Source organism: Stylophora pistillata, chromosome 7 (assembly GCF_964205215.1).
Source record: "Stylophora pistillata chromosome 7, jaStyPist1.2, whole genome shotgun sequence".
Lineage (NCBI taxonomy): Eukaryota > Metazoa > Cnidaria > Anthozoa > Scleractinia > Pocilloporidae > Stylophora > Stylophora pistillata.
Window position 1 is genome coordinate 9,315,805 of NC_142525.1, and position 18,689 is coordinate 9,334,493.

Here is an 18,689-nt window from a genome sequence, read left to right on the forward strand (position 1 = left end):
TAAACATCAGTGCAGACTTTCAGTTAAAAAGGGACCAGTTTTTCAGTTAAAATATATATCTTTTTTTAATTATAATTGATTCATAAAACACAGGTAACTTGATCACGATAGAACTTGAAAAGTGATTTGATGAGTGGTAATATTCAAGAATAGGCGACAGAGAACGTGCTGACAACTATATATAGATACTGCAGGAAAAGAAAAGTTCAAAATACATGCATATGTAACTGTAAAAGGAATGTTTAGTTATATTTCATGGCCTACGTTGTCCCGTATAGGTAATACTCGGTATTAGTAGCAAAATTCCGATTCTGATATATTGCCCAGTCGAAGCATATCTTCATTTCCGTTGTGAAAATTGACTATTAATATTTCCTACGGTAGAAAATTCACATTTGTGGTAGTAAATACTCATTGTGAGTATTTACTACTGTAGCAAATACGCATTTGTAGCAGCAAATACGCACGGTGCGTATTTGCTACTGTAGCAAATACACATTGAGTATTTGCTACGTTAGCCAATACGCACTTATGGTAGAAAATACGCACAGCATTCTGAATCTCTCTCTCTCTTTCTCTCTCTCTCTCTCTCTCTCTCTCTCTCTCTCTCTCTCTCTCTCTCTCTCTCTCTCTCTCTCTCTCATACACACACATACGCACATACCCACACACACGCACACACACACACAAACACACACACACACACACACACACACACACACACACACACCTTCAGCCCCTTCTAATAGAAAAATAAATTTGGTTTTGCCGATTGCAGGCACAAGTGCTACCCTTTTGGCGAATTTGAAAACATGGCCTTCGCGGTAGGAAAAGAATCGCCATATGCCTCTACCCTTGATTAGAATGAAGCCTAGTTTACAGAAAGACCGGGACTGCAAAATCTTTCACGCCAAGTCAATGAAGAACCGAGGAAATACAAGATTGAAAGTGATCTCTTGAAGTGAGTATAAATGCTAAGACTTTAATCCGTTATGAGTCGTTCCCTTAACTACAATTAACTTATCTCATATTTACTTCCTTGTTTTAAGGGGCCTCAAGTTTCAATGGCTGGAAAATTGCTGTAACGGTGGTCGTTGGTCTGTTGGTAATCATAGGAATCCTCTCAATTCTCAAGAAAAAGTGTAGACTAAAATTGCAGTTAAAAAGGCTCTTCGGGAGATGCGTATCTAGTGAATAGTAGAGCTCTTAATTGTTACGAATCATTTCGATGCCTTTCTCTGAATATTTTACGAAAGTGTACAAATACATTCATTTTCCTGTCTATATTTAGTAATTTGATCATTAGCTTTCTTCTTTTATTATCCCATTTCACTAATAAGGGTACATATAATGTGCGAGTCGAGCACAGATGTGTAATGGTAAGAGGGCGAGTGAAGTACAATTCGTACGTGTAATAGGACTTCATCCTGTCAAAATAAATTCTCCTGACAGCTGAATTGGACTCCGGCCACGTCCAATCTTAGCTGTCCCCAGTTGTTTTTTCATCCAATTATTTCCAAATTTGGAGGAGCATGTATTTCTCTTACTAATTGACTTTACAGTTAGTCAGTTGTTATTGGGCGTTGCTCATTCAAGCCATTATTCTCTAATTTTATAAAAATGTTCAGTTAAGGATTAATTTGGATAGTTTGAACCTATTCAACTGAGTCGTTTATTGTGCAATTTTTAAAACAATTAAAGAATAATAGATATGCTGACAATTTCAAATCTCTCGCAAAATCCCTAATTGGAAAGATAATTTCTTGTGTTTTCTACTTACTTCATAATAAAACACGATAGATTTGCTCACCGGTTGCTATTTTACTTTAAATACGATACTGTTTGTGTCTCATGACAAGGAGCCCGCACCAGGGCAGAAATGACAGCGGCTTAGCCCATAAAAGAGACATGTTCATATAATTAACATGAAAAACTTGGTTCAAGATTTCTGGCGATGCGTATCCGTTCGGTGTGTGAGAGAAAGTATAACAATAACAATGGCGGTTGTACATGGCGCTTAAATCTTATATTTTTTCTGTTATCAATTACTATAAATATCGTGCCTTTATATAACAAAGAAACTCTCTTCTGAGTTTTCCTCTGCAGATGATTCGCTTTCCTCTTGTCAGTCAAGCGAGGAATTCCGAGAACTAGGCACCCGTTCAAGCTGGTTATTTATGTTTCTCGGAAAATGATATGGGTAAAATAATTATTTTCGGTTTGTTACGATTCTCGCCATAACACAAAGTCAAGGAGCAACAAGAATGAGGCTTTTTGGATTTTACTTCCCATTCTTCATATCAGTCGCGCCAACTCTCGTAACAGGTGAGTTCAGTGATCCAGCAAACTGCAGTTGGTGAGGAAACTTCGAACGCATTCAAAGATATCATATCAATAAGGAATCACATCGTAGCGAAAAGCGGAAGCGACGGCAAGACTCATTGATTCGATTTAGGCGGGGTGAGACGTAAATTTTAAAAGTAAAAATTCCTATGCTCTTAATTGTCATGTTCGATAGTGATTATAAACGCAATTGGGTCACAGACAATCTTCAAATAATCAATGGCATTACCGTGTGTTTAGGCTCAGTGAAAGGATGTTGCTGAGAATGGAACGCGCTTGACTCGCCCGAACCGAGACATATTCGCTGACTGATGCTCTGAGTTAACACTCAAAGCAGAATTCACCGATTCAAAGTGCTCGATTTCATTTGTAGTTACTATAACCTCTTAATTATAGCCATGATTTCCTTCAATGAATGATAGTTGCAATCGAGTTTTTTTAACTTTTGCTTTCGGTTATGGTCAATGTACTTCCGTAAAGAGATCTTCTAGTAAATAAAAAAAAAAAAAAAAAACAGAAAGAAAAGGAGAAAAGAAAAATCATCCACGTATTGTTTTGTTCGTTACTTCTCGAGCGGCCTTGAAGTAATCTATCAAAAACGACTGCGAGTGTTTCATCAGGGTTTCCAAACACTGAGAAACAAATGGAAGCACAATGCCGCATGGCGAATGACACTCGGAATTAGCACGTGATCATACGGTTTCTCGATGCTAGTTATTTGTTTCGGACTACTTTAGAAAATAATAAACATCTCGAGATTATTTCACGATGGCGTCTCAGAAATGTCTTAGAGGTCCATTTTCAACCGAGATGCCTTGTGCGCCCGGATCATTTTTCATATATGAAAAATACGCTATTTTCCTCGTAGTTGTGGAATCGCTTTGATATCTTCTTCCATCTTACTAATTAGGGCTTTCAAAGTTCCATCTTGAATCATGTGCGAACAACAAACTATCCTAGTATCCATATCAGTAAATAGTTTTTAATCCTTACATGTATGACGGTGAAAAACGTCATTTGAAAAGTTGATGACGCCGAAGAAGCGGTCTAGAGGAAGGCCGAGTCTGCCCGGATCGGCAAAGGTTATTCGACTTCGAGAGTCTGTGTATGATTTATGGAGGGCAAGGAAAACAACAATGGGTTTCGGTAACACTACAAACAGTGCTTTTGCAGAAATGTTATCGCATTGTTTCTACGATGGAACTAGAGACTCCGGAGAGATTTTTTCGAGGTGAGAATAATTATTTGACTGATTTTTACTGGAGATCTTGAGATATGTATTTAAGCGATCTCATTTGTACAAGTCATTATTCTATAATTGAAATGCGTAAAGTAATTCCGTTTTGGCCAGTATTGGTTATTTGTTTATATTTTATTTAGTGTTGAAGCCGAACAATTTCCTTCAACATCAAGTAAGCTTTGTACAAGTTTTATACACAGACTCGATTTATGATTTTTCAGTCTCAAATATTTAGCTGCAAATTTGTTTACTGTGTTCTACACCAAATCTTTGTTTTTCTTTTTAATAGTGTTTGTGAATGACTATCGGAGTTCGCCATTTAACATTAGCGCGACTCCAAAACAAAAACAAACGACTGCAAAGGATCTCGGATGAAAATGGGCCTTTAAAAGGTGATCGTCGCATCATGGAAACTTAACGGAAAAAGTTTCCTCTTTGAAGTGATAGTATTTTACCGTTCGAATCAGCGAATTGTGCCTAGTAGATCCGAAGATGTATATATTTTTCTTGGTTTTCGCCGTGACACCATAAAAGATGATAAAAGTCTCAAAATAATTTCACAGTGGCGTCTCCGGCACGAAATTGAAAAAAGACTTTTCCTCTCAGAAATATCTAAGTAAGTGTGGTCTGCACATAGTGAAAACCTTGAAGAAAAATCTTATTCATTCGAAAAGAGAACATTTAACCATTTCAATCAGCGACAACTGTTAAAAATAGCCGCTAAATTTGGGAATTAAGCGAGCAAAGTCCGAAATACGATACTCCGAGTTTACCAACAGTGAACGGTGGAACGGCGGTAAGGCGGAATAACCCTCAACGAGTAATACCTTGTTGTCTGTCACTCTCACAAAAACGGAGTCGCAATAAAATAAGAAAATAATTTATAATTATCTGGCAAAGTCAAAGTTCGAATTGAAAGAAGCCTGGTTTGATCATTATGTACTGAAACCCAGAGAATAGACCGACAGAGGAACACTGAGGTTCTTGAGCTAGCCGCTACAAGTTATCATTATTAATATTGTTGCTGTTGTTATCATTGTTGTTATTATTATTATTATTATCATTATTTACTCAGTGCCAGCCAGTTCTCCGAAATTCATTAAAGGAGTCACCATATGATTCCTTAAAAGCTCTCTGGAAATCGTCAAGCTATCACACTAATATTCAACATGATGTGTACAAATCCACTAGGGAAGTTCTTAAGGATTTCCGTTTAAATCGAGAGGATAAACTGCAACACCACCTAACATCTCAAGATTTCTTCTCCTCAAATGTCATCAAGTATTCCTTGTCATCTGCAAATTCTATTTGGTCCGTGGCCCAGTCTCATCTACCGAAGAACATATACAATTTTACCATCCGCTACACCAAGAACTCTCTTCCTACACCTAAGAAAATGGTAGGATGGAGATTATCACAAAGTCCTGATTGCTCCTTCTGCCTTAATTAAATCCTGAATCGCTCCTTCATGTTGTCGCTGGTTATCAACAATGCCTTAATCGCTTTAACTGGAGACACGACTCAATCCTTAACTTCATTGTCAAGTCATTTCAACCTATAATGAATGTTCACTCCTCACCCTATGCAGAGTGTTAATGGTTTTCTGAATCCCTCAATAGTAACTGGTGAAAATTATCGTTCAGATCTTCTTTTCCTAATCCAGTCCAAGTGTCCTTATGTTCTAGAATTAACAGTTGGTTTCGAATCTAACCTGAACAACAATGGAGTGCGTAAAAAAAAACTTGATTGACGAAATGAGTAGAACTTTCAGATGTTTAAAATTTGTAAATCTCTCCATGAGCTCCCTTGGCGTTTTCTCCGATGAATTCTCCACCTTCTTAGACATGATGTATGACATAGGCATTTACAAAAAGCAGCAATTTTACATAATCAAGAAAATGATAAATATAGCCATTAGAGCAACATATTACATCTGTTGTAGAAATAGGAATTGGGACAACTCAGATTAAATGCAATTTTGATTTTTTTGTTGTTTTGTTTTGTTTTGATTTGTTTTGTTTTATTTTTGTTTTCTTGTTTGTGTGTGTGTTTGTGTGCTGAATAATCCAGTCTCAAGCAGCATTTGTAAATTGCCTATACGTAGTGAGATTTATAATTGTACATTCCAAAACGCAAATAAAGTTTCCATTATTATTATTCTTATTATTATTCTTATTATTATTATTATTATTATTATTATTATTGTTAGTGGTTAAGTGTCAACTAGTCACTGCATTCTTGAGTCACCTTTCCCTTGTGGAACAAGCAAAACTCATACATATGTGGGATGCGACAGCAGTAGCCATTTGCAGTCTTAAGGTTACTTCCCACCTTCGTGGGTGTCATAAACATAACATAACATAAAACCTTTATTTACACACGATAAGATGTAAAACTCACAAGCTTGTGGGGTCGCGTATACTAACTACGTCACAAAATATATACATGTAAATGTTTAATAAAATCTAACTAAAAAAACTTAAAAACTTAAAAGTACACATAGTCGCCGACTCTGTGTCTCGACGTGGAGATTGCTGTGGCGTGAAAGATAAAATATTTGAAATAATCCCTGGCAGTAAGCCGTTTCTTTGATTCCTTGAAGCCTACATTAGTTATTTTTTTATTGAAGTTTACCAGATTCCATAATATAGGCCCTCGATAGGAATCTTTCATAAATCTGCTTTTGTGTCTGCGGATAGCTCCTACCTCATGCCCTCTCAGTGAGTAATAGTTGTCTCGTTTACTAAAAATATTTCCTCATAAACTGTCAGGTAATATATTTTTGTATGCATTGTACATTAATTTAATTATTTCCAGTTTGTAACTTAATCTAATTGTCGACCACATGACAAAACGGAAAATGTATGCACTGTAAGTACCTCCCGTTGCCCCATACAAAGCCTTAGAAAACTTTTCTAAGGCTTTGTATGGGTACTACGGAAGGTACTTATAGTGCACGCATTTTCCGTCCTTCCATGTCACGGTTTTCATTACTTCCTTCGGGAAAAATTAGGACGCGCGCTAGTTTCAAGAAAACCCTGACAAACCGTACATCAAAAGAAAGCTTTATAAATGCAGTCTATGATAAAACTATAATTTAGGCAATTTTTTCATTCAGGGAGTGTCAGAAGTCGGTAAAGTGTGAAACGACCGAGGGTCATCGGTTGAAATATATTAATTTATCGGGTATCGAATCCCACGGCACGAGAAAAATGGCTGCACAGTCCTATTCACAAGGCATCAATCAACAAAAGTGTGTCAGGCTTTTCCGATATTCTGATTGGTTGTCTAGAGATCCGCATTTAAAGTTAGAGTAGCGTAAAATATGCGAAACGTGTTGCACGAATGGACACCTCGTGAAAAATATTTCAAACATCAAAATTTCCTGACAAACTTTCGTTTGTCATTATTCCTGGAATATTTGGGCAAAATTTCACGAAAATCAGTCAAATCTACATACCCTATAAATTCACAAAGTGGATGTATTCCTCTCGAAATCAAATGCGGGATCTTAGCTCCAAAAGGTTTGTAAACAACTAGCGACACACCAGGAGATTATCTCGTCTCCTGAAACCGCGAACCAATGGGAAGACGGGACCCCCTGGCGTCAATGACTATGGATCAATGTTTCTCGAGAAGAGTATCGCATAGCAGTCATGTACACCTATCTCGCTTTGTTGAACGTTGCGTGATGGGCAAAGTTGGCGATAGAAAAACCCGCAACAAAAAGGGTAAAGCTGAAGAAACTGCTGAAAAGCAAAACAGCTTAAGGAATACCCTTATCCCTAAAATGAGTTCCCTCTGGTAGGTTTATTCATGATTCCATACGACTCGAGGCGATTGCCTATGTTTTTGTATCAAGGCCGGTACTTGGTTATTTAAAGGAAATTTTGGTTTTTAACCTTCTGTACGACAAATTTAGATTTGATAGCGACTTCTTTGTTCGCAATTTGGATGCCAGCGTGGAGAGGAATGCTAGGACTTCTTTTTCCAAAAAAAATGATGCGATTTCTCTCTTCTTTAGGCCTCTTTTTTGTTTTCTTTGTGCAAGGACTCCTCTCCAGTCGAAGTTTGAGGCGGCCGAGGACGGATACAAACCGTAGAATAAATATATTTGCCATATTTACACTTTGATTTGAACATTGTTTATAAATTTGTACCTGTCTCGTTGATGAAAAGCCAATAATAATTTCATTTATTAATCCGTTTGTTGACATTTAATTAGTAATTTACCACGTGATTTACAGCCCGGTGCGTAATCGCTTAAGGCTGACCTTTGAGTTAATGTGACATTTTTGCCACACGCGCTCGAGAGCGATCAGTCCTCTTTCTACCTCGCTACCTGAAGTGTCCTGAGAGAATTTTGCTAACCTGTTTCTTAGTAGTGGAGTTTTAATTGGATTGCGCCACAGAAGTGAGTAGTGTGTTTGTAATCAGTTGGAATTTTAGTATCATCATTTCGTTTTCAAGCATGAAATTGTCAGGAATCGCTTTCTGTTAGATCGCTCAGAAAAAATGTATTAGTTTTTGTAGATCGAATAAAAACCAATTAAAAGGATTATACGATTCCGTGTCCAATCAATTACTCGCGGGCCACTTTCCTCCACGATCCATAACATTCGATTTCTACATTTAATTGCCAACTGACACGTGGACTGGAGGATAAGTGGTGTGAGACGCTTAGCCTGATAATGACCGAGGAGGAAGTTAAAGCCTTGAAGAAATCCCACAGGAACGCTAAGGGAGCCTCCACAAGAAGGGGCAACTGGCTGGTCAACCTAGTGGAGGTCAAAAGGCCAGAATCGGAGGTAAGAGACGCCTTAAATAAAGTTGAAGTCGCGTTCAATGACCTGGTAGTTAAGAATGAAGATTACACGAAGCTTATATATAATGACACGGATTTTGGAGAAGCTGGAATGTGGATGGATGATTGTCAGGGTTCTTTCATGAACAATGTAATGCGAGCTAAGATGTATTTGGAAAGTTTAGTTGGCCAAGAGAAACAAATCTTGGAGAATGACACAGATAAAGAGAAATCTGTTAGTAATCCGTCAAACATGATCAGAATTTCAAGCATACAATCTGAAGTGAATGTGGTTTCTGGTGACAGTTCAAATGATAACGAACAGATTACCGTAAACAATGAGCAAGAAAACGTCAAACAAAAACCCGGTAAAAGTGACAAAGGCGTCAATGGCAATGTTCACGTCCCGAATCCTGGCCTAAACAATACCGACCCTCAAAGCCCTTAAGGCTTGAACGGTTTTATACAACGGTTTTTTTTTTTTAGAACATATATTTAGTATCCTTATTGCTGTTTTAATACATTTAGTCTATTGAACGTAATTATCAATGTTTGAAACTTGTAAATAATCGTATAATTCAACTTTTGGTTGCAAATCGGTTATTAATAAACTATCTATCATCTATCATCATCTATCAATGTAACGCATGTGGTTTTAAAATGGTAAAGCCGAAATTACCAAAATTTGTTGGAGGCGTGCGAGAATACGCAATCTTTAAAGCCGATTTCAAACACGCGATCGAAGCGCGGTATACCAAACGAGACGCGATCACCTTTTTACGTACATGTCTTGAAGCGAAGCCTCTAGATTTAATTAAAGGAATTGGCACTGATTATGACACCGCATGGGAATATTAAGATTCCATTTATGGCGATCCACGGTTCGTCACAGACACCATCAAGCAAGATGTCGTTAAGTTCCGTGCGCTGGAAAACGGAGAAGAAGCTAGGTGTTGCGATCTAGTCCACTTAGTTAAGCAGTGTTTTAATACTCTTAAGGAAGTAGGCGTTCCCAACGCTATGAATAACTGTCACATGCTGTCAATTATTGAGCAGAAGATGTGCGCAGATGATAGGGAAGTGTGGTCGAGAGACTTGGAACGAGATGGATAGAAAGCGACATTGCAAGGGCTCATGGATTGGATGACGGCAGAAATGAAGTCACGAATGCGCGCAACAGCGCCATTGAGAACCGGTTCAAGTTCCCATCGTTTCGTTAATCATTTCATAGGAGATACAAGCGACAGGAGTAACGCAACTTGGCACAAATGTTGGATGTGTCGAAACTCCACCCACTGGCCAGATCAATGTCCGAAGTTCGCTTCTCTAAACATCGATGAACGACTCAAGATGGCCAAAGAGAACCATGTATGCTTTGGGTGTCTTAAAAGGGCCGGAAGAGAACACAGGAAAGAAAACTGTAGCCGAAGACCACGCTGCACGAAACAAGAAAACGGAACGCAGTGCGAACACTTTCACCATCCGCTCCTGCGCAAAAACAAAACGATCAGAACACAGGCAGCCCAAGCTCACTACTAGAAAAGCGAACGTGACTCTTACCGTGTTGCGCAACGTTTAATATTTATAAAGGTTTGTATGGGATGTTATCGGTTTGCCTTAAAAGAGAGAAAAAATGCCTTGTTTTGAAATAAAATGCGCTTACCTTATTGCCTTGTTGTTTTCTTTGTTGATTCCTAGCGTCTCAGGCCATTTTGAAGCGTTTACGGCGAGTTAGCGCTATGTTGGTGTTCAACTGCTAAAAGAAAGACAAGGCCGGAAATCAATTTTAGAAGCGTCCGTCGCCCGAAGCGAATAATTCCGCCAAAAAATTACCACCAGTCTCAATTCTTCCAGAAAATCAAAGCAGAGATGTTGCAGTTCCATTTCCATTCACTCGATTTACAATTCCTCCCACAAATCTTTCACTATCGATACTTTTATCTCCAGATCGATCGGCTTTCCAATTTCGAATTTGGCTGCTTGAAGCATTTGTGGGCCCGTTCGTCAATCGCACAGTATGTCGGGTAACAAAAATAAGCCCGGCAAGGGTAGCCAGCGGCCTGCAGTCGAAAAGCAAACCAGTTAGCTCCCCTGGTCCCTTTGAGAGGTTTTGTCAAGACCGCATTGTTTTAATCACACATTTCCATTCGATGTTGATTGGTCGATCAATTGTGAATCGAAGCATTTTTCTCTCTCTTTTAAGGCAAACCGATAACATCCCATACAAATCTTTATAATTATAAAACGTTGCGCAACACGGTAAGAGTCACGTCCGCTTTTCTAGTAGTGAGCTTGGGCTGCCTGTGATCAGAATAGGAATGGCAGCGGTCACAGCCGGTGAATGTGCTCTCCTCCCCGTCCTGTCGGCTATCATTTACGGCCAGAATGGAAACCAGAAGAATGGAAACATCCCCCTCGACAGAGGTGCCTAAGTGAGCCTTATCCGTTCTGACACCGCCGAGCTACTAAGGCTCAAAGGAAGGGACATCTATGTGACATTAGAGAGATTAGGCACCACCTATTTTACCCGCTAACGGCAGAGAGGGTCACGTGACCTCACATTGCACGCGTTTCCCGTTTGCCGGCAGCCGTTTCTACTCGAGGAGGACATTTTTCTCGTTGGTATGGAACGCGAAAACGTGAGTATTTGCAGCCCATTTTATAACGACTATTTCTACATTTTCATCGCTTACTTTTATAGCTAGGCTTCGTTTATCATCTTACTTTTATATGAACTGCTTGTAAAGCTAATAGAGTTCAAATTCAACCGGAAAATACATTACTTCTTTGTATCCATTATTTTTAGTCTCAGTGAATGGCGACCGGGAAGCTTAAACAGACGAACATCGCGGACGCAACGGCAAACGACAAACGGCTAGTCGACGTTCAGCGTTCGCCGTTTTCGCGGTGCTTAATCTAACTAATAGCAAAAGTTGGTGGCGAAGAAGAAACCATAAGAACAAAAGAGTACCGGGTACCAGTCAGCTCTGCGGATGACCGCAAGAAGCATTCGATAAAAGCCATCGGAATTCCGAGTATCAGTGATGAAATGACCCCAGTTCCAGCCTCACAGATCACCGAGCTCCTGCGACTGTCGAACAAGAAATTCAGACGTGGAAGAGGACCGATTGGTATCCTCGTGGGAATTGCATGTAGCAAGGCAAACACCACTGGGATGGGTGGTGTTTGGAGGATCACCAGGAATTCTTCAGCCAGCGAATCGCATCTTGTTTGTCCAGGAAGCCATACATGTTGACTTGTCTGATTTTTGGAAAACAGAGTCCATGGGCGTCGAGGTGAATAAGCCATGCGTCTGCGAAGCCGACAAATTAAGCCAGGTAGAAAGAGAAGAGGCAGAAGTCATCAGCCAGTCCTGTCGGAAAATTGGCCAACAGTGGATGATTCCGTACCTTTGGAAAAGGGATCCTAATCTTCTTCCAGATAACTATTTGCTAGCACTGAAACGGTTAGCAGCAACCGAACGTCGCCTTCAGCTGAACCCTGATCAAGTAAAAGCGTATGACGAGCAAATTAAGGAACTGTGGAGCTGAATTTCTGCCGAAAGTTATCGAAAGATGAGTTGAAGAGTTACCAGGGTCCCGTACACTACATACCGTATCATGCAGTAGTCAGACCAGAAAAGAAAAGCACGCCATTGCGCATTGTTTTTAACTCGTCCTATGTGTTTCAAATACACAAGCTTAATGATTATAGGATGAAGGGTCCGGACTTACTAAACAGTCTGTTTGGTGTGGTCCTGCGTTTCAGAGAAAAGGAAGTTGAGCTGGTTGGAGACATATCAAAGATGTACCATCGCATCCTGATACCCGAACAAGATCATCAAGTTCATCGATTGTTGTGGAGAAATTTAGAAACCTCTCACCAACCAGATGTGTACGTCAAAACTGTACTTACTTTCGGTGACAAGCCAGCCCCAGCAATGGCACAGATAGCATTGAGGAAAACTGCCCAAGAGAGCAAGAGCCGCCACCCCAAAGCAGCCGAGGTCATTTTGAAAAACGCTAACATGGATGATATTTGTGACTCCGTTGACACAGTGAAAGAAGCAATGCAACAAACTGAGGAAGTAGACAATGTGTTAGAGAAGTGTGGTTTCAAATTCAAAGGAAATGGATCTCCAACAAAACCCTGAGAGACCAAAGCCAGAATGAGAAGAAGGAAGTGACGATGTTTCAAGGAGCAGTTGAAGAAAATGTTCTGGGCATTACATGGAACAACGAAGCAGACACGTTATCGTTTAATGTGAACTTTGACTTGATTAACCGAAGCATAAAAGCCGAAAAGCAACATCCTGAAGTCAAGTTAACGAACAGATTATTACTAAGTCAAGTTGGCCGAGTTTATGACCCTACTGGATTCGCCGCCGCATTCCTTATAAAGACCAAGATTGGGATGTAAGAACTTTGGCAAATTGGAGTTGACTGGGACGAGGAGTCTCCGGCTGCAGTCCGTGGCAAGTGGATCGAACTGTTTAATTACTTGAAGAAGCTCAAAAGGTTACCTTTCAAAGAAGTGTATGTTGTGCGAAGGCAACTGAATCGCCGATGCTGCGTATATTTTCAGATACGTCGCAAGGTGCCTTTAGAGCCTGCGCTTACATCCGGTAAAGAACAGATGGCGATAAGTACCAAATCAAATTGGTTGCAGCTAAGTCACGAGTAGCCCCCCTTAAACAGCTGACCGTTCCGCGCCTGGAGTTGCAAGCAGCGATCCTGGCCTCCCAAGTCACCAAAACAATACGAGAAGAGTCTAGGATACAATTCAAGTCCGTCTACTTTTTCACAGATAGCACCATCACCCTGGCCTGGATAAAAGGCCCATCACGAGCCTTCAAACCGTTCGCAGATCCAAAGTAATGCCGAGCCAGGTCAGTGGAGGCATATTCCTGGAGAGGTAAACGTAGCTGATGATTTATCCAGAGGTATCAGTGTTCAGAATTTGACAGGGAGATGGAGTGATGGACCAGAGCTCCTACGACTCCCGGAAGAACTCTGGCCGCAGCAATGCACGGCTCAGGCACCCCCAGAAGAACACATGGAACGTCAGCGAGCGGAAGCGGTTTGTCAAGTGAAGATAGCAGAAAATCCGATTGATTGTCAAGCGTGTTCCAGCTGGAGGAGACTGATTAGAGTCACAGCACGTTTAAAAAGGCTGGGCGAGAAAATACGTATCAGGAAATACACCCAAGAGGGGAAACAGGGTCCGTTAACCCCTGAAGAACTTCTGCAAGCAGAGTTATTCTGGATCAGAGATGCACAGAAAGGTCTACATGATCGCCTGGTAAAGGGCGAGTTCAAAACACCCAGCCCATTCATTGATGACTAAGGAATTATTAGAGTCGGAGGGCGGCTCGACAAAGCTATCGTGTCCTACGAGATGAAACATCCTGCCCTGCTCCCGACGACAAATTGGATATCACTCTTAATAACACGACACGTGTACCAATTCGGCCATGCAGGAGTGGCTACAACAACCGCCAAGACTAGACAACAATACTGGATCTTGAAAGCCAAGAAGTTGAGCAAATCAGTAAAGTCCTGCCGTGTTTTCTGCAAAGAGATGTCGCATAAGGCAGAGGAGCAACTTATGGTTGCCCTGCCCGATGTACGGCTGACTCCGCATACCCCGCCATTCCACTATACCTCCTGTGACTATATCGGACCCTACAACGTCAAGGTTGGAAGAAAAAAGCAGACGAAACACTATGGCGTAATATTTACTTGCATGAACACGCGAGCAGTTCACCTGGAGTTTGCGGAAGACTTTTCAACAATCAGATTCATGCAAGTCTTGTGGAGATTTTTCTTTATTCCAGGTCAACCAGCGCTTATACTGAGTGACAGCGGGCAACAGATGGTCGCCCTTCTCTCCCAAGCTTGAGTGAGTGTGTCTTTGCTTGGGTGAGTGTGTCTTTGCTTGAGTGAGTGTGTCTTTTGAGTCACTTGTGCTGGGTCTCTTTTATTGGTGTACTGCACATTGGCTCTTTCATGTTCTTTGTATCCGTCTCGTGTTGTGTATCCCTTGTGCTGGGTCTCCTTTGTTGGTGTACTGCACAGGGACCGTTTTTTTCTGTAGCCCATGCGAGTGTGTCGATTTTTGGTGCGTGTGTGGTTATTTTTAAGTGAGGTGGGGTTCGATTCCCCAACGAAGTTGGTGTCTGGTGACCCTCAATTTGTGGTGGACCCAGCCCGTAGGCATTGCAACCCCGCCTCGAGTTGGATCATACTTGTGGTCGGCAGGCATTGCACCGCCCTCACGAGAGTCTGGCCGTCCGCCTCAAACACAAAAAAAAACAGTGTTGTTATCTTATAGTTATTACAAGTGATCATTTCATATCTGAAGCTTTTGCTGGAAGAGTTCTGTTGCATACCATACAACAGGCTGCTTTTTTAATGTTAACCCCAAAGCATTGGCCTGTAACGATATTAATGTTGTCGATGTCATCAACCTCACCAATTACAGTTAATTCATTCGTGTGTACAAATTAAATATTATCAAAGGTGTGTACTGTGAGATGTTTCAAGAGGTAGCTTTTACTTTTGCTTACTTTGTTGATTACGGTTTCCCAGATGACAAGCCTCATGGACAGCGTTTTATCGGCTAATATGCAGTCAACTTTGTATTTGATCTTGTCATTATGTATAAGGACCCGCTTGGCTATAATAATAATAATTACTAATTATGGCATTTATATACCACAACATACGCTAACTGCCCTATGGCGCTTCACAATTCTACAGTAAATTATAAATGATATTTATTAAAAAGAAAAGTCTTTAATTTACATTTAAAAAGAGTGATCGATCCGCTATTCCTTATGGCAAGGGGTAGGGCATTCCAGAGCTTTGGTGCTGCAACTGAAAATGACCTATCCCCATACGTCTTTTGATTGGATCTAGGAATCGTCAGAAGACCCTGTTCGACCCTGGTGGCACTTTTTGTGACTATTTTTTACCTTTAATTAGTTGCGGTGCGATGCGGTGCGGACGTGTCCTCACAAGCTCTGGTGTTATCTACTTTTTTATGCGCTTAAAGATGGCCATTCGTTTTCTAAATTGGTCCTTGTGGTTGATAATCCTACTGAGATGTGTTGGCGGGGATTTTCAAGTCACCTCTGAGTTTGACAGCTTCGAAAACCAGTTCCAAAGAGTTGTTGAACCAACTTCACCGGGAATATGTTACGCTTGGATTACTCGTTGGCAGAGAAGCTCATTTGCATTTTCCTCCCATGGGATGGTTTTCTTTATGAGTCATGCTCGGATTACTCGCTGGCAGAGAAGCTTATTTGCATTCTCCTCCCATGGGATGTTTTTCTTTATGAGTCCGAACAAAGGTTTGTTATTAAGGACTTGGAAGAGAAAATGGTTTAAAAGCAGAATATCTTATTGCAGTAATACTACGGCCTCTTTTAACTCCGTGGTAATATCTCTATTGGTTAGTGGTGACGTACATCCGCATCCTGGGCCTGAAGTCTCTTCACAAAATTCTGCGCAAATTCCATACAGTGAAAATGGTTTATCGCATTGCTTAAATTTTTCTCTACTGAACACACGCTCCGTGCGTAATAAGACAATGGAGGTTAAAGATTTTGTGGTGGATTTTGATGTAGATATACTAGCTTTCACTGAGACCTGGCTGAGACCACACAATATGGATGATGTTGAGATTGGAACACTGTGTCCAACAGGTTATAGATTCCTACATGTTCCCAGGAAACAAGGAAGAGGAGGCGGTGTCGGTATCTTATTTAAGGATGTGCTGAACATCAACACTTCATTAACAGTTGATTATGATACATTTGAAATCATGGATGTTCGTCTTCGGAGCCTATATAGTGTCAGGATCTTAGTCATCTATCGTCCACCTGATAATTCCTCTTTCAATCGATTTTTTGAGGAATTCTCACATCTACTTGAATCTGTAATTGTGGAGTCTTCTGATCGAGTCCTAATTACTGGTGACTTTAACTTTCATATGGATTGTCAAGATGATGTAAATGCCAAACGTTTTACTGACATCTTGGAATCTTTTGACCTTAAACAACGTGTCTGTGCTGGGACTCATCGCAATGGCCATACTCTTGACTTACTTATAAATAAGTCTGATGATAACATGCTCAATAATATCAAAGTCTATGATCCTAACATCTCTGATCATTTGGCGGTAATGTGTGATGTCTCCATAAGAAAGCCCCAGTTTAGGAAGGAAGTTATCTTCTATCGGAAGCTTCGGTCTCTTGACATGGAGTCGTTTCTTAGTGATGTTGCTGACTGCCCTCTCGTCATCGACCCATCCAGCGATCTCGATCATCTAGTTCAACAGTATGACACCTTATTAAGATCAATAATGGACAAGCATGCTCCTGTCAAGCGCCGAGTTGTTACTATTAGGCCTGCTGCTCCGTGGTACACTAATGAGGTATCTGTAGAGAAGCGTAAGCGACGACGCCTTGAAAGAAAATGGCGAAGAACCAGGCTGCAGGCTGATCGACAAGAATATAATCGTCAGTGCTGCGTTGTGAATAACTTGATCAAGTCGTTGAAATCCTCTTACTACACTACCATCATTACTGAAAACTCAAGTGATCAACGGGTTTTGTTTAATACAGTATCAAAACTACTACAAAAGCAATCAACTGCACGGTATCCATCATCTTGTAGCGATGCACTAGCTAATTCTTTCGCTGATTATTTCATTGACAAGATTGATCGTATCCATGCCACACTAATAGAGAAGAATTCTGCGCAAGGTAATGATGCTAATGAAGTGACTCTTGGTGACTACGTGGAATGTAACTCTGTGTTTTCAGACTTTATTAATGTCAGTTATGAAGATATCAAGGGACTTGCATTGAGATCTATTAATAAATCCTGTGTACTTGATCCTCTGCCTGCAGTGGTAATGAAGGAATGTTTCAATTTACTAACTCCTGTGTTGACTAACATAGTGAATACATCTTTATCTACTGGAGTTATGCCTGATGTCTTGAAGATTGCAGCTATGACACCGACTTTAAAGAAACATAATGCTGATTTCACTAAATATGAAAGTTTTCGACCTATTTCTAATTTGAAGTTTGTGTCTAAGCTTGTGGAAAAAGCGGTATGTGTCCAGCTTACAGACTATATTACATCTAATGGTCTTTCGGAAACGTTTCAATCCGCATACAAGTCATTTCACTCCACTGAAACGGCTCTACTGAGGGTTCAAAATGACATTCTTTGTGCTTTAGATCGTAATGAGTCGGTCATACTGGTACTTTTGGATCTGTCGGCGGCGTTTGATTCGGTGGACCATACTCTTCTAGTGACAAGGCTGTCTACTTCTTTTGGTTTTCAAGGAACTGTGCTTAAGTGGCTGAAATCATACCTGTCTTCACGTAAGCTGTTTGTTAAAGTTGGGAATAGTCATTCTTCACAACGTGCATTGAAGTGTGGTGTCCCTCAGGGATCAGTTCTGGGCCCTTTGTTGTATTTGTTATACACATCACCTATTGCGGACATAATAAATGATCATGGACTATCATACCATCTATATGCTGACGACACCCAATTATATATTACCTTTAAGTCTACCAGCTTCAATGACATCCAACAAGTGAAGTTGAGAGTGGAATGCTGTGTGAGGGACATTGATGAATGGATGATAAGAAACTATCTTAAACTAAACCAGGACAAAACGGACCTTGTAGTCATCAGTTCCAGATACCATCCCATGCCTGACATCGGTCACATTACTGTTGGTTCTGAGTGCATTGCACCCCGTGACTCTGTTCGTAATTTAGGGGTTCAGTTTGATAGCATATTTAGTTTTGAGGAGCACATTAAGAACATTTGTAAATCATCATTCTATCATTTGAGAAATATTGCTAAAATCCGCAAGTACTTAAGCCAAGATACATGTAAAATCTTAGTCCATGCATTTATTAGTTCGAAAATTGATCACTGTAATTCCTTATTACATGGCCTTCCTAAGTATCTGTTAGCTAGACTACAGGCAGTTCAGAATGCTGCAGCTCGTGTTGTCACATTGACACCGAGGCATGTTCATATATCTCCTATTTTAATTAATCTTCATTGGTTACCAGTTGAGTTTAGAATAACTTTTAAAGTCCTTTTATTGGTATACAAGGCCCTTCATGGCCTTGCACCTTCCTATATTTCTGACCTTTTGAATTTTAAAACATACTCTAGGTCATTGCGTTCTTCATGTAAAGAATATTTAGTGGTTCCAAGAAGTAGATTGAAAACATATGGAGACAGAGCTTTCTCTATTGCAGGA

General features: G+C 40.4%; 1 pseudogene; it reads left to right on the top strand.

Moving 5' to 3' along the window:
* The first annotated feature begins 8,274 nt into the window (after positions 1 to 8,274).
* Positions 8,275 to 12,540, top strand: LOC111319232 (uncharacterized; annotated as a pseudogene).
* The last annotated feature ends 6,149 nt before the right edge of the window (positions 12,541 to 18,689 follow it).